Source organism: Amblyraja radiata, chromosome 1, assembly GCF_010909765.2.
Source record: "Amblyraja radiata isolate CabotCenter1 chromosome 1, sAmbRad1.1.pri, whole genome shotgun sequence".
Taxonomy (NCBI): Eukaryota; Metazoa; Chordata; class Chondrichthyes; order Rajiformes; family Rajidae; genus Amblyraja; species Amblyraja radiata.
In genome coordinates this window covers 85,208,355-85,221,806 of record NC_045956.1, presented here as the reverse complement: position 1 = coordinate 85,221,806, position 13,452 = coordinate 85,208,355, and positions in this window count along the sequence as shown.

Below are 13,452 nucleotides of genomic sequence, written 5' to 3'. Positions count from 1 at the left end.
GTATTAAAAGAAAAAGAAAAGGAAAAGAAAACCCAGATCTTGAAATAGCCTGGCGTTCTCAACAAGAGAGCTCGAGAATCGACTTTTAAAGACTTTTAATCAGTAATGAGTGGAGAAATAAAGCATAAAATGTTCAGATAAGGTGTTCCCGTCCTCGACGGGAAAAATGTCAATCGGAATATGTACAAATGTAATCGTTACCGCGTAGTGTTTTTGCGAAGATGTAAAGACAACCACATATAAACACACGTATACACATAAATACACTAACAAGGTCAGAGTTTTAATAAATATATAATGTAAAAGTAGAAACGGGAGTATATCAATGTTTAGACACAAGGAACTGTTATTCTGATTCACAAATAGGCCACAAAGTGCTGGAGACAAGGGTCAAGCAGAATCTCTGGAGAATGTGGATCGGAGAAGTTTTGGGTTGGGACTCTTCTTCAGACTGATGGTGGGGAGTGGGGGTTGGGTAAGGGGAGAAAGATGAGAGGGAGGGGCGGCATAACAAAGTGCAGCAATTTTTACTTTACCAGTTCAATGTATTCAGATTTTTGGCATTTTGTGCAATTCTTGCAAGAATATTACGTCAATGCGTACACATTACAATGCTTTTGACAGACCACCCGTTGAGTACCTTGTCCAGTTTGGCAAGCAAGGCAAAAGGGAATCCTAGGCATTGTTCAAGAAAGAACCGCAGATGTAATCCTTAATGTTGATGGGTTGAATTATTTGGACAGTCTGGGCAATTAAAGCCTTTTCCACCTTGGAAAAAAATGACCCAAGAAAATTGTAACTGAGCTAAAGAGAAAAAAAAGTCAAATTTTTTGTGTCGTTCACGCATTGCTTTTCAAGTTCACAAACAACAAACATAAGATTAATGTTTGGAAATTAATCACACAATCATCATTTTTAGTGATTCTGACGATATAGCCAGAGAACAATGCAGAATTCTTCAGCAACCAGATGGATAATAATGTTTTTTTAGGTAAGTGACTGGAACACATAAATAAAAATGACTTATTTAACATAGATTATTGCAGCAAGAGCATGGGCCTGAGGGTCCCTATTAAATCAGTCAGATGAAAAATCACATTGCACTGAAAGCAATATTTCAGCCTAGGTGCAAGCTCTCTGTGGAAGAGGAAATCATAGTAGGGTGGTGTAAGTGAGGGTGCCATTAAACGATTTCAGTTGAACTGCAGAATAAATGGGGCGCACAGTGACGCGACGGTAGAGTTGCTGCCTTACAGCGCCAAAGACCCACACGCACCAGAGATCCTGACTATGGGTGCTGTTTGTGCAGAGTTTTACGTTCTCACCGCGACTGCGTGGGTTTTTTCCGGGTGCTCTGTTTTCCTATTACATTCCAAAGACGACAGGTTTGTCAGTTAATTGACTTCAGCAATAATTGTAAATTGTCCATGGTGTGTAGTATATGGGGTGATCGCTGTTGGTGTAGACTCAGTGGGCTGAAGGGCCTGTTCCCGCACTGTATCTCTAAAGTGTAAATTAAATTATAAATGGGGTTTCCATGCATAGGCTGGAGAGCAGGTTGCTGCATGGCTTTTCTCCCCCTCAAATTGCAGCTTAAATCTTACCATATTGTGGTCGCTACCTCCTAGTTAGTTCCTTTACCTTGAGTTCCCTTATCAAATCCAGCTCATTACACAACAATAAATGCAGAATTGCCTTTCCTTGGTCACTGTTATTGACTTGACCACAGACCATACATTTATCGGTGTTACAATTCATCTATTATTTTACTGCTGATCCATTCGAAGGCTGTATTCAAATCTGGTTGTTAACTTTTGTCTAAATGTAATCCAGGATAGTACATTTATGATGGATAATGTAATGAAGGAAAACAGAGTGGTCCGACCACATAATAAAAAAGATAATCCGATTTTATGTTCATTAATTCAAATACAAATCTGATAAGCTTTGCTTTACAGTTGCAATAATCTCTGCCAATTTTCTCTCTCAATATTTAATTCTTTATGTAGCAGGCTAGAATTTGCAATTGTAATGAAGGCAAAAATCTTGGGGCCCTCACTCTCACTGAGTCTTAGAGCTAAAGAATATGGAAATAGACCCTTTGGCCCAACTCGTCCATGCCGACCAAGTTGCTGACGGAGATAGTCCTACTTACCTGGCCATAACCCTTGGTCGCGGCTGAAGTCCGCCGACAGGAGGAGTTGAGTAGGTGTGCCAAGGCTGTGTCGCAAGCTAAACAGGGCCAGTGGATGAGATGGGAGAGTGTGGAAAAGAGGAAGATCAGCTGGAAGGACATAAGGGAGATGGAGGCGAGCAGGATAAGTTTCCTCATTCGGGCAACCTATGATGTCCTTCCTAGCCTAAAAAATCTCAACCAATGGCTGGGCGAAGATCCATCATGCCCCCTGTGTTTAACACCAGCCACACTTAGGCACATCCTCACTGGGTGTAAAGTAAGCCTCTCCCAAGGACGGTACACCTGGAGACATAATCAAGTACTCAAATGCCTGGCAGCGACTCTGGAACGCAGGAGAACAGCCAACATTGCCCTGCCGCCCAGAACAACCAACCCAGTTAAGACAATTGCCTTTGTTCGGGGGGAGGGGGTGGGGGGGAACAAAGGCAATGGAAAATTCCACCAAGGACCAGGTTTAGACAGCTGGAGGCAGCCCGGAATTAGCAGATGCTGGTGGATGTGGACCAACGGCTTACAGTTCCATCAGAGATGCCATCACCAACTTGAGGCATGATCTTGTGCTCTGGTCGAACTCTCAGCGCATGGTGTATTTTGTGGAGCTCACAGTCCCTTGGGAGGATGCTGTGCAGGAAGCCTTCGAAAGAAAGAAACTGCGATATACAGAGCTTGCAGTGGAGGCAGAACAGCGGGGCTGGAGAGCTAAGATCTGCCCGGTAGAAGTTGGATGTCAAGGATTCGTGGCAACATCTACCTTAAGACTGATGAAGGAACTAGGGATCAGCGGACAAGCCCTACGCCAGGCCATCAAAGAAACATCACGGGTGGCAGAGCGGAGTAGCCAGTAGCTCTGGCTGAAGAGGAAAGACCCCATTTGGTCTCCCAAATAACCGACTAGACGGATGCAGAGGAGAATGGTTCTGGGATGCCAGAATGCACCGCTGAGCCTACTGGAGACGTCGTGGGTTCAATCAGAGAAACGTCGATGAAAGTAGGTGCTCACTTGATAACCCCAATGACTCTCAACATCGGAGGAGCATAGGTGAGTGCAGAAGGCTCCCATCACCATCGGGAATAAATTGATATTTGGCACTTTGGACTTTTAATATTTAGTCCTGTGTATTTGTAAACATGGATTTCACACCATTCTCTGTGAAAAAGTTGCCCCTATTACCGTTTACATCCTATCCCACTCATCTTATTCCTAGTTTTAAAAGCTGTGGCTGATAGGTTTATCTATACCTCATTATATTATAAACATCTATAACGTAATCCACAGCCTTCTTTGTCCAGGGAAAAAAGACCCAGTCTATCCAGCTTCTCCTCATAACTCAAACTCTTTAGACCCAGCAACATCCTCATCATTTTGTTTTGCACCCAAATGTATTCCAAATGTGACCTTACCAACATCTTAAACAGCTGCAACATAATGTCTCAATTCCTGCACTTAACACATTGACCGACGAAGGCCAGTGGGTCAGTTCAGTTTAGTTTATTGTCACGTAGACCGAGGTACAGTGAAAAGCTTTTGTTGCGTGTTGCACGTCAAACACCTTCACTACCCTGTCTACCTGTGTCGCCAGTTTCATAGAGCAATGTACTTGTACCCCTCGGACTATTGTACTCCCCAGGGCCCTACTATTTACTGTGTCAGTCTTACCTAGTTTGTCTTATGAAAACGAAACACCCCACATTTACATGAATTAAAACACATCTGCCACTCCTCAGCCAATTGGCCCTGATGATCGATTCCATTGAAATCATAGATAATCGTCTTCATTGTCCATTAATACACCAGTCTTAGTGCCACCTGCACCTTACTAACCATGCCAATAGTCCAAGGGGCACAAGTACATAGCTCTATGAAACTGGCGACACAGGTAGACAGGGTAGTGAAGGTGTTTGACGTGCAACACGCAACAAAAGCTTAATATAATTTAATATAAAAAAATAACTAGTTAATATAAAAAAATAACAACAGTGGACCAAGCTCTGATCCTTATGGAAACATTTGTACCAGTCCTCCAGTCTGCAAAATACCCTCTATCGCTATGCTCTGTCTTCTACCTTCAAGCCAGTTTTCTATCCATTGGCTGGCTCACCCTATGATAACATCCTTGTATACACTAGATTATATCCCAGGGATGTATCTGTCTTAACGTGTTTTAAGTCATCCGGCAACTCCTCTTCTCTAATGTGGACACTCTTCCAGCCTTCACTGTTAACTTGCCCATGTTTCATAGCACCCATATATTTCTCCATGCTACATATAGATGATAAATATTCAATTAACACCTAGCACATGTCATGTGGCTTCACCAACTAATGACCTTGTTGATCTTTCAGGGACTCTGTTCTCTTCCTAATTACTTTGTTGCCCTTAAAGTACACGTAGAATCTCTTTAAACATTTTTTGATTATCTGTCAAAGTTATCTCTTGCTCCCTTTTTGTCCCCCTGATTCTCCCCGTGTACTAATCTAAAAGCCTCTAAATCTAAAAGTCACTCTCTTATCTGCGTCGACTACTATCCCTGGCAATGTATTCCAGGCAACCTCTCTTGCTCTGCACATCTTCTTCAAATTTTGCCTCTCATTTTAAAACTATGCTGTAGATTGGTTTATGAATGCAACCAATCATATATATCTCAGCATCACTAATCCCGCCTACTGTATCATTTATACTAACACCCACTTCTCCCGCTACACAGTTCAGTAGCAGGCTGGAGTCAGTGACTACTAATATGTTGTTAAGTCTGAATGTATATTAAAGGCTATCTTGAAGTTACACGTGTGTAATGTTTCATTTACATGGTGTCAGAAGTGGGATTCGTGGTGGAAGGGGGACGTGCTCATTCACGGACCAATTTGCCAGAGACCTTCATCGAGTAAAACGTACATGGTCGAAGCAAGTCTTCAACATAGTCGAAGGAGGTCGAATGAGGTCTTCTTCATAGTTGAGGGAAGTCTTTAACATAGTCGTAGGAGGTCGTACACATAGTCGTGGAATGTCGTAGGAGGTCGTAGGTCACTGTGACCTTAATTTTTTTTTAAAGTCGCTTAAGGTCGCCAGAGGTCGCAGTGAAAGTCGCCCAAGTGGGACAGGGGCTTTAGATTGTTTTCTCTGAAGTGTCGGAGGTTGAAGGGAGACCTGATAGAAGTATATAAAATTCATAATTCACATTAAAGGCATAGATTGGGTAGATGGCCATATTTTTTTCCCCAGGGTGGAAATGTCAAGACTAGAGGGCAATGGGGCATCTGGCTCTGATGCTGTCAGATACAGGAGAAAGGGCTGCTTTGCAGCCTTCAAATGAGGCAGTGAAGGATGGGGTGGTGGTGGGGACATATACTACCACCATGGTCTCCTCCTCCAGGGGTCTCTCATGCAGGGCTCCCTCCTCCTGCACTATCATCTCCTGTGGCATCACCTCCTGCCACTCCTCCTCCTGGGTGGGCAACATCTGCATGGCAGATTTTTTTTAGGGTTGTGCCCTCCGCCTGCATTGCTGCCTTTTTGGTGCCATCTCTAAAACACAAGTCTCCTCTCCAAAAAACTCTCCAGCTATGAATGAACATGCCTTGGAGTGAAAGAGGTGACGTTCTGCTGTTTAAATCACCTTTTTTTTTCTACTGACCTTTTTTTCCACCCTGGAGCTATTACCTTCGACCACCTTCGACTACCTACGACTAGCATCACGACCTACTATGACCGGCTTCCAATAGACCTACGACTAAAAAAATATCGATTTTTCCCAAGGCAACCTATTTTTAGTCCCGGTCAATTTTTAACATTTTGAAAACTTCGCCGCGACCTAGCTGAAGCCTCGACTACGCGGAGACCACTCTCGACCATGAAGAAGAGTGACGAAGACCTCCTACAACAGGGGCTTAAGTCTGTTCAGCCTCTCCTTGTAGTTAGCTCACGTTCATAAGTTGTAGGAGCAAAGTACAGTCATTCAGCCCATCAAGTCTACTCCGCCATTCAATCATGGCTGATCTGTCTGTCCCTCTCAAGCCCATTCTCTTGCCTTCATCCCATAATCCCTGACCCCCTTATTCCCCTGTCCCACTTAGAAAACCTGAACGGAAACCTGTGTAGACTTTGCGCCCCACCCAAGGTTTCCGTGCGGTTCCCGGAGGTTGCAGGTTGTTGCCGGAGGTTGCAGGTAGTGGAAGCAGGTAGGGAGCCTGACAAAAACCTCCGGGAACCGCACAGAAACCTTGGGTGGGGCGCAAAGTCTCCACAGGTTTCTGTTCAGGTTTCCTAAGTGGGACAGGGGCATAACTAATCAAGAATGTCAATCTCTGTAAATACACCCTAATCCAGGCAGTATCGTGATAAGCCTCTCCACACCCTGTTTATAGCCTTCATTTCCTTCTTATAATGGGGTGAGAAAATGCTTCGGTGAGTTTACCTGCACTGCTCACTTCATATCCTCCATGTTGAAGAACACCATTGTGAAAGCACCAGAATTAAAGTCAGGTTAGAAAGGGGGACAGGCCCACTAAATGTTTGCAGGCAACTTTCTTGAAGGTTAGTAGCAAATGTGTCTCTTCATCAAGGCCAGCATATTGTACAGCCACGTATAGGTTTGAATTGTTCAAGTCACCTGATTTAATGAGCAGAGATAACTTATGGCATTCAAACAAATGCTGGCATCAGCAAGGGCTGAAATCAGAAGTGACATTACTGAGATAGATTAGGAAAGCAGCACAGATAAGACACATATCTCTTTATAGAATTATTCCTGTCTCTGAAAGAGCAGGTCAAAAAAGCAATTGAGGGATGCTGTGCAGGAATAACATCCTTTACCTAAATTACAGCAATCATTCTGAAAGTACTTACTTAAGATTTTAAGAGTCAATTGAAGTCAAAGGTGCAGCTGAAGGTACAACTCTTTCGGTTTAAAGGCACTCAGCAATGTCAGGATAAAAACATAAGCACCTAAACCATCTGTGTAATGTGCAGAAGACAAAGTGCTGGAGTAATTAAGTGGGTCAGACAATATTTGTTGAGGGAATGGACAGGCGACGTTTCGGGTTGGGACCCTTCTTCAGAGGGAGGGGGGGGGGGGGGGAGAGAAAGCTGGAAAAGAGAAATGGAGGCAGTGCATAGTGTGAAATTCCCTCTGCTTCTGCCCAGCCATCACTGCATGGCTCCGACTCATTCTGTTTAACATTGGCTCTTTGGAAAGTATTTTGAATAAGAGAATAAAGACTAAGTCACTACGTCAAGCAAAGAGAAAGCAGTCCCTTTGCATTACTCTTACACTTTTGACTTGCCCACTCTGCTCACGACACCACAACCCCCTCCCCACCACCTCCTCCAGCACCCCCCCAACTCCATTCCTGCCGCTACAGAGGCTATGCCACCGAGCCAAGCCCTGTACATGTATTGATCCCCCTGCCATCTTTGTTGTTCCGAGGCCTGTGGAGATGGAGTTACCAACATCACATCTGCTATTACCTATGCCAAAAACATGCATTGCCACATCCTCAGGAAGATTGAAATCTGTACTTAGGCTATGCCGCTAATTTTCCTTATCCCCCACTCAGAAGCTTCAAATAGGAGTAAGCTTAAAGTGAGTAGAGGCCGAAAATGGTAAGCTCACATTATTCGCTGAGATCATCAAAAGATTCCAATCATGGCCATTAGAATGATTATGAACCGCCCCTGTTTCTGTTTTGCCGATGTGCTCAATGAACACAGAAAATGCAGGTGGGTTTGGATCGACTTTGGCAGAGCACATTATACAAGTACTCTACTTGACCTCAAAAGGAAAAGTGGCATCACAGGTAGAGAAGGTGGTCAAGAAAGCCATCGGCTGGGTGGGGGCAGGTGTAGGAGGCAGCCCCAATGGATGCAGGAGGCAGCCCCAATTTCTCCCATTATTAATTTCTTGCCCCCACCCCATTCCTGCTACATCCCTCCCTCTGGCTTTACATTTTACCACTCTTCTCTTCTAATCTAACACCCTTCTGCCTCTTTTTCATCTCTGGCCGTTGTCCACCCATCTGCCAATCAAAACCTGTATCCATCTATCACTTGCCAGGCTTTGTCCCACCCCCACCTCATTTTCCAGCTTTCTCCCCTCGTCTGAAGAGGGGTGCAGACTCAAACCGTCACCTATCCGTTCCCTCCACAGATGTTCCTTCCTCATAAGTTCAAAAGTGATAGGAACGGAATTAGACCATTCGGCCCATCAAATCTACTGCACCATTCAAACATGGCTGATCTATCTCTCCCTCCTAACCCCATTTCCCTGCCATCTCCCCATAACCCCTAACACCCGTACTAATCAAGATTCTGCCATTGAGTTCCTCCAGCACTTAATGTTTTAATGAAGATTCCCCCTTCTGCAGATCCTTGTGTCTCCATTCAAAACTCAATGTCCTGACTGATGAAAGGCACTGTGCCAAATGCCAAATGCCTCCCTCCCCTTCCTGAAACCTCTTTCAGGAACTATGTACATGTACTCCAAGGTCTCTTTATTCTAGACCCAAGGCCCCAGGATCTAACTAGGGTAAATTGGTTTGACTTCCAAAATCAAGTTGTCCAGTTCTATTTCCTCTGAATATGTTTCAAACCTGTGGTTTCTCTGCTCGCCCGGCCGACATGTGGTTTGAAGTAATAAGGCTCACCCATACAAATGCAACTTAGACACTAATGGCACTTTACTATTTTTGATTGAGCATGAAAACCTCGTGGGTAAAGAGCCCCAAAACATTAAGATTGAATTCACTTATCATGGAGACAAGAGAGCCATAGCATCATAAAGCATGGAAGCAGGCCCTTCGGCACAACGTGCCAACGGCGAATAATATGCTGCATCCATATGTCCCACCAACTTTGGCTTGGCCCATCTCCCTCTAATCCTATCCTTTCCATGTACCTGTCCAAATGTTTTTTTTAACTAGAATAGAATAGTAACTTACCAGTTTGAAGTTTGATCTTTATTTTATGAGGAGTTACGATGAGGGATTACGTGAAGAACCTGCCAGCACGCGTGCGCGACATTCTTCAAAGCAGCGGTGTGGAATCACAGAAAATAGTAATTGAAGTAAACATAGTAAAGACAAGGAGAACTAAGATACCAGTTGACCTTTATACTTGAGGGCGGGAGCGGAGGGCACGTAATCCCTCATCGTAACTCCTCATAAAATAAAGATCAAACTTCAAACTGGTAAGTTCTCGTTTAATCTTACTATTTTACTTTGGAGTCACGTGAGTGACTACGTGAAGATTTTAAAGCTCTGTGATTTCAAGCCGTGGAACAGTCCATGCTTCACTCATTGCCAAAGTCATTCAAGGGAGGAAGTATGTTATTGTATTCAGACATGCATCCAATTCAGGCAATAACAATTTATTTTAACAAAATAATCCTCCCTAGGGCTAAATATATTGCAGAATTCAAACTTGATTCTGCAATACCGCAGGTTTGGTTATTGGCTTATTATAAAGAATTGGAAGGTCTTTCTCTTGACCATCCTGCTGTAGCCAGGATATGATCCATAGGCACTTCCTTGTCTCTAGCTGCCGGTGTTGCTGTTGCCCATGTGGATAGAAACTTAAGATGTCAGTATCCACCCCAGCAGCTCCCAAGCCTGTCTGAGCCATCTAGCGATGGTTAGTGCTGATACCCGGCCATTAGGCTGTTTATGGCTGCCCATAGTGCTAATTTACCTCCTCTTAAGTTTTAGTAGTTTTAAGGTATAATAGAAGGTGTGTCATTACACATAGTCAGGTGTCGGTTGGGTATATCTGGAATTCCAAATTTTGTCCTGATGATCATGGTCTATCTTGTTTAACAAGCTCTAATATGCGAAGTTATCTAGTTATCTTTTCTGGAGATGCCATCATTTATCCCAGTCTCAGTTTATGTAGAAACTGGACCCCTAGAGCTGAGACCAGTACTTTCAGCATACTGTTTTTAAATGTCAGTCCCCCCCCCCCCAGGGACAGGAACATTGCTGGTGCCCCTAGCAATTTTAGTATAACACTGACATCCCATATCTGGGAGTACTTCCCTCTAGGAGAGTCAGTGTTGAAATAATCCTCATAAGTTTGACAACTAGAGGGTGAGATCCCATGGAGAGTTGTCGTGGCGTGGCGCCTGCCACCAGCAAGCTGACAGGGCACTCCTGCATAATTATAGTACTGCAGCTCAGCCCTTCATCTACATGAAGGCTGGATAGGAATTCCCAGGACGTTGGTGGTTGTCGCTGTATTATACGCTACACCAGCCCTTGTTGATTCTTGATAGGCTGCCGTGATCAAGGTCATGGTCCTGTCCGCCAGCCCGGATCTAGCATGGTGGACTATGGTTCAGAGACTATGTCCGAGACCACAGGGATCCATGGCTGAGTAGGCCAATCAGGTACTTTCAAGGCACTTGATGTTGAGTCCATATGTGTTTATGCTTAGGATCCGACTGATGAGGCAGGAGGGAAAAACTTTGTAAACAATTATTCCGCATTAAGTGAGTAACGTCCATTGCTGCTGCCCCAAGTGTGGTTCACAAGCGGCATATGTTGGTAACTGGTGATTGGGTCTAGATGCAAATAGATCGATATCTGGTGTCCCTCTTTTGGTAATATCAGCGACTTTTTTGTGGTCCAACAGCCATTCGATGCTGTCATTGAATTTTCATGACCTGGTATGTGGCTCAGTATTGAGCTTACCTGGTAGGTAAGTTTGCTGATAGTCAAATATGTATGTTAACACACCATAGCCAAATATATTGGCCAGATTGACACATGTTATCGATCTTTTCTCCCATATGATTAATATATGCCACCACTGTAATATTATCAATTTGTAGGCGGACATGCAGATGGTGCATTGTTAGCAGTAGGCTTTTAGACCATAAAACGCACCCAACACCAGTGTTTTTAGTAATTAATTATTTTATAGGTTTATCCAAGTCTGCTTTACTCTTTGGCAATGTTACAGACATATGGATAACGTTAATTGTAAATCCCAGAAAGTCCAGTTGTGGATGCCGTCGACTTAGATTTATCTGGATGGAGATGACCCCAGAGTTTCACCCTATGTTTGGTAGCTAAAACTGCTGATTTAGCTAGATCAGGGTTTTTTCCCCACAATTGATATATCATCAAGATATGCCATGACAATATGTTTTTGTTTCTAATATTGCCAAGGCCCGTTTTAATATCTTGGTGAAAAGTCTTGGGGCTGAAGTTAGATCATTAGGCAACGCTATGCCCTGCCATTGTTGCCCCATCCAGTTAAATTTTAGGTATCGACAATGATCCCTCCATGTCTCCCAAAACAAGTGTAATATTCCCCCTGTTAGTACAGGTCATGCACCTTTATGTTCTGGAAGGAACCAGATCCACCTACTTACCTGGTTGCCGGTGGTACGTCCCTTTCTTCAATTTCTGCCTCTTCTGCGGAAGAGGCGCTGGAGTGCGGGGTTGGCACGTTTTCCATGAGGGTCGCTCTGGGCCTTGGCCTGAAAGCACCTTCGTGGTGCTGCGCGGCCGTCATGCTTTCACCAGCATCCTGGTGTTGATACCTGCTGGTAGTTGCATAGGGGTGCTGTCGTTGCTGATGACGCTGTTATGAGCCCGACGGCTTTAATTTCTTTGTCGAGCTTTTCTCTGTACCATCGTCTGGGCAAGCAACCAATGATATGCCCGCTGTCAGAAGTTTTGAAATCTTCTGTAGTTTGACCTCCTGGGTTTTTGTGCCAGTCCCACTGTACCCCCAGATCGTATTGTTTGCTGCAGGCATTTTTAAAATGAAGTAAAGTTCACAGGAGGCCTATACTTCTGCTTAATTTTGTTGCCGGTTCCTGCAGAAGATGGAAGTACAGGTAGTCGATGCTGGCCGCCAGCCTGGTCTGTAATGGTACTTTTCGTTGATCCGTAATTTTGGTGATCACTCCCAGTAGCTCCTTGGATTCTGCACCCCCTGCACACTGTCGTTTTCTTCAGCCACGTCCCCTTCTTCCGGACCAGCCCAGCCCTGGTCCACAACGCATTCCTCTATCGAGGGAGATGCATTGTTTTACAGCCCTCAATAAGGTGCTGTTGTGGGAGTGCGAAGACTCCCATAGTGAGCTTGCTCCATCTCCCGGAGCAAGTCATGGGCGGACCTCTGCTGCACTCGGGCAGCATGCCCCTTCGGCCGGACTCAGATGAGTATGATCGGCCGGGCTGAATCCTGCTCGGCTTTGCCTCCAGCCTGCTGCGCTGCTTTGAGCTGTACGACTCATGGTGCTGGATTCAGCTTGGAGTCGGTAAGTGGACCTTAGTAACCACACCAACGGTCACTTTCACTGCCCTTGGGCTGTGCGTCCTTCTGGCCGGACTCCACGACTCTATCAGCCGTACCGACTCCTGCCTGCCTGCAGCCCGCTGTGTTGTTTCCAGGTATACAGCTCGCGGTGCTGGGCTCAGCCTGCGCCAGTCGTACCCGGCTGTCGGCTGCTGGAACCTTTCTAGTTCCTCACAGCCTGCGGTCCTGGAACCGCTGTTTGCCCATATCTGTGGGCTGCCGGAACTTTCCCTAGTTCCCCGCAGCCTGCGGTCATGGAACCGCTGGGCGTCCGTGGTGTCAGCTGCCGGGACCTACCTGGCTCCCCGCGGCAGCCTGCGGCCCTGGAGCCGCTGGACGTCTAGAGTTGTCGGCTGCCGGGAACTGCCTTGTTCCCCGCGGCAGCCTGCGTTCCTGGAGCCGCTGGATGTCTCTGTGTCGGCTGCCGGGACCTACCTGGTTCCCCGCAGCCTGCGGTCCTGGAGCCGCTGGTAGCTCGTGGCTGGTGGCTGTTGGCTGCCGGGAACTGCCTGGTTCCCCGCGGCAGCTTGCGGTTCAGGTCTGTTTTTTCTTCCCCTTGTCCAACGTGCTGTAACATAAAGCACAGCAAGCGGAAGAATACAACTTCAATTTTTCCTTACCTGTGTGGGTCCGTTTGAATTTTTCCCGCGGGAGCGCTCCACCCTCGCCCGTCGCTGTTGCACTGCGTGAGACGCAATGTCGCGCACGCGTGCTGGCGGGTTCTTCACATAGTCACTCACGTGACTCCGAAGTAAAATAGACCAGAAGAAATAGTAAAAATAATGCCTCTGCAGGCCAGTTGAAGAAAGTCTGGATTAGATCTTTCTCATTCTTTTTCGTCCACTCCTTGCACACTCGGGAGAATTTTACAGAATCTAATTGCCAACCCGCACATCTTTGGGATGTGGGAGGAAACCGGAGCACCCGGCGGCACTGGTAGAGTTGCTGCCTTACA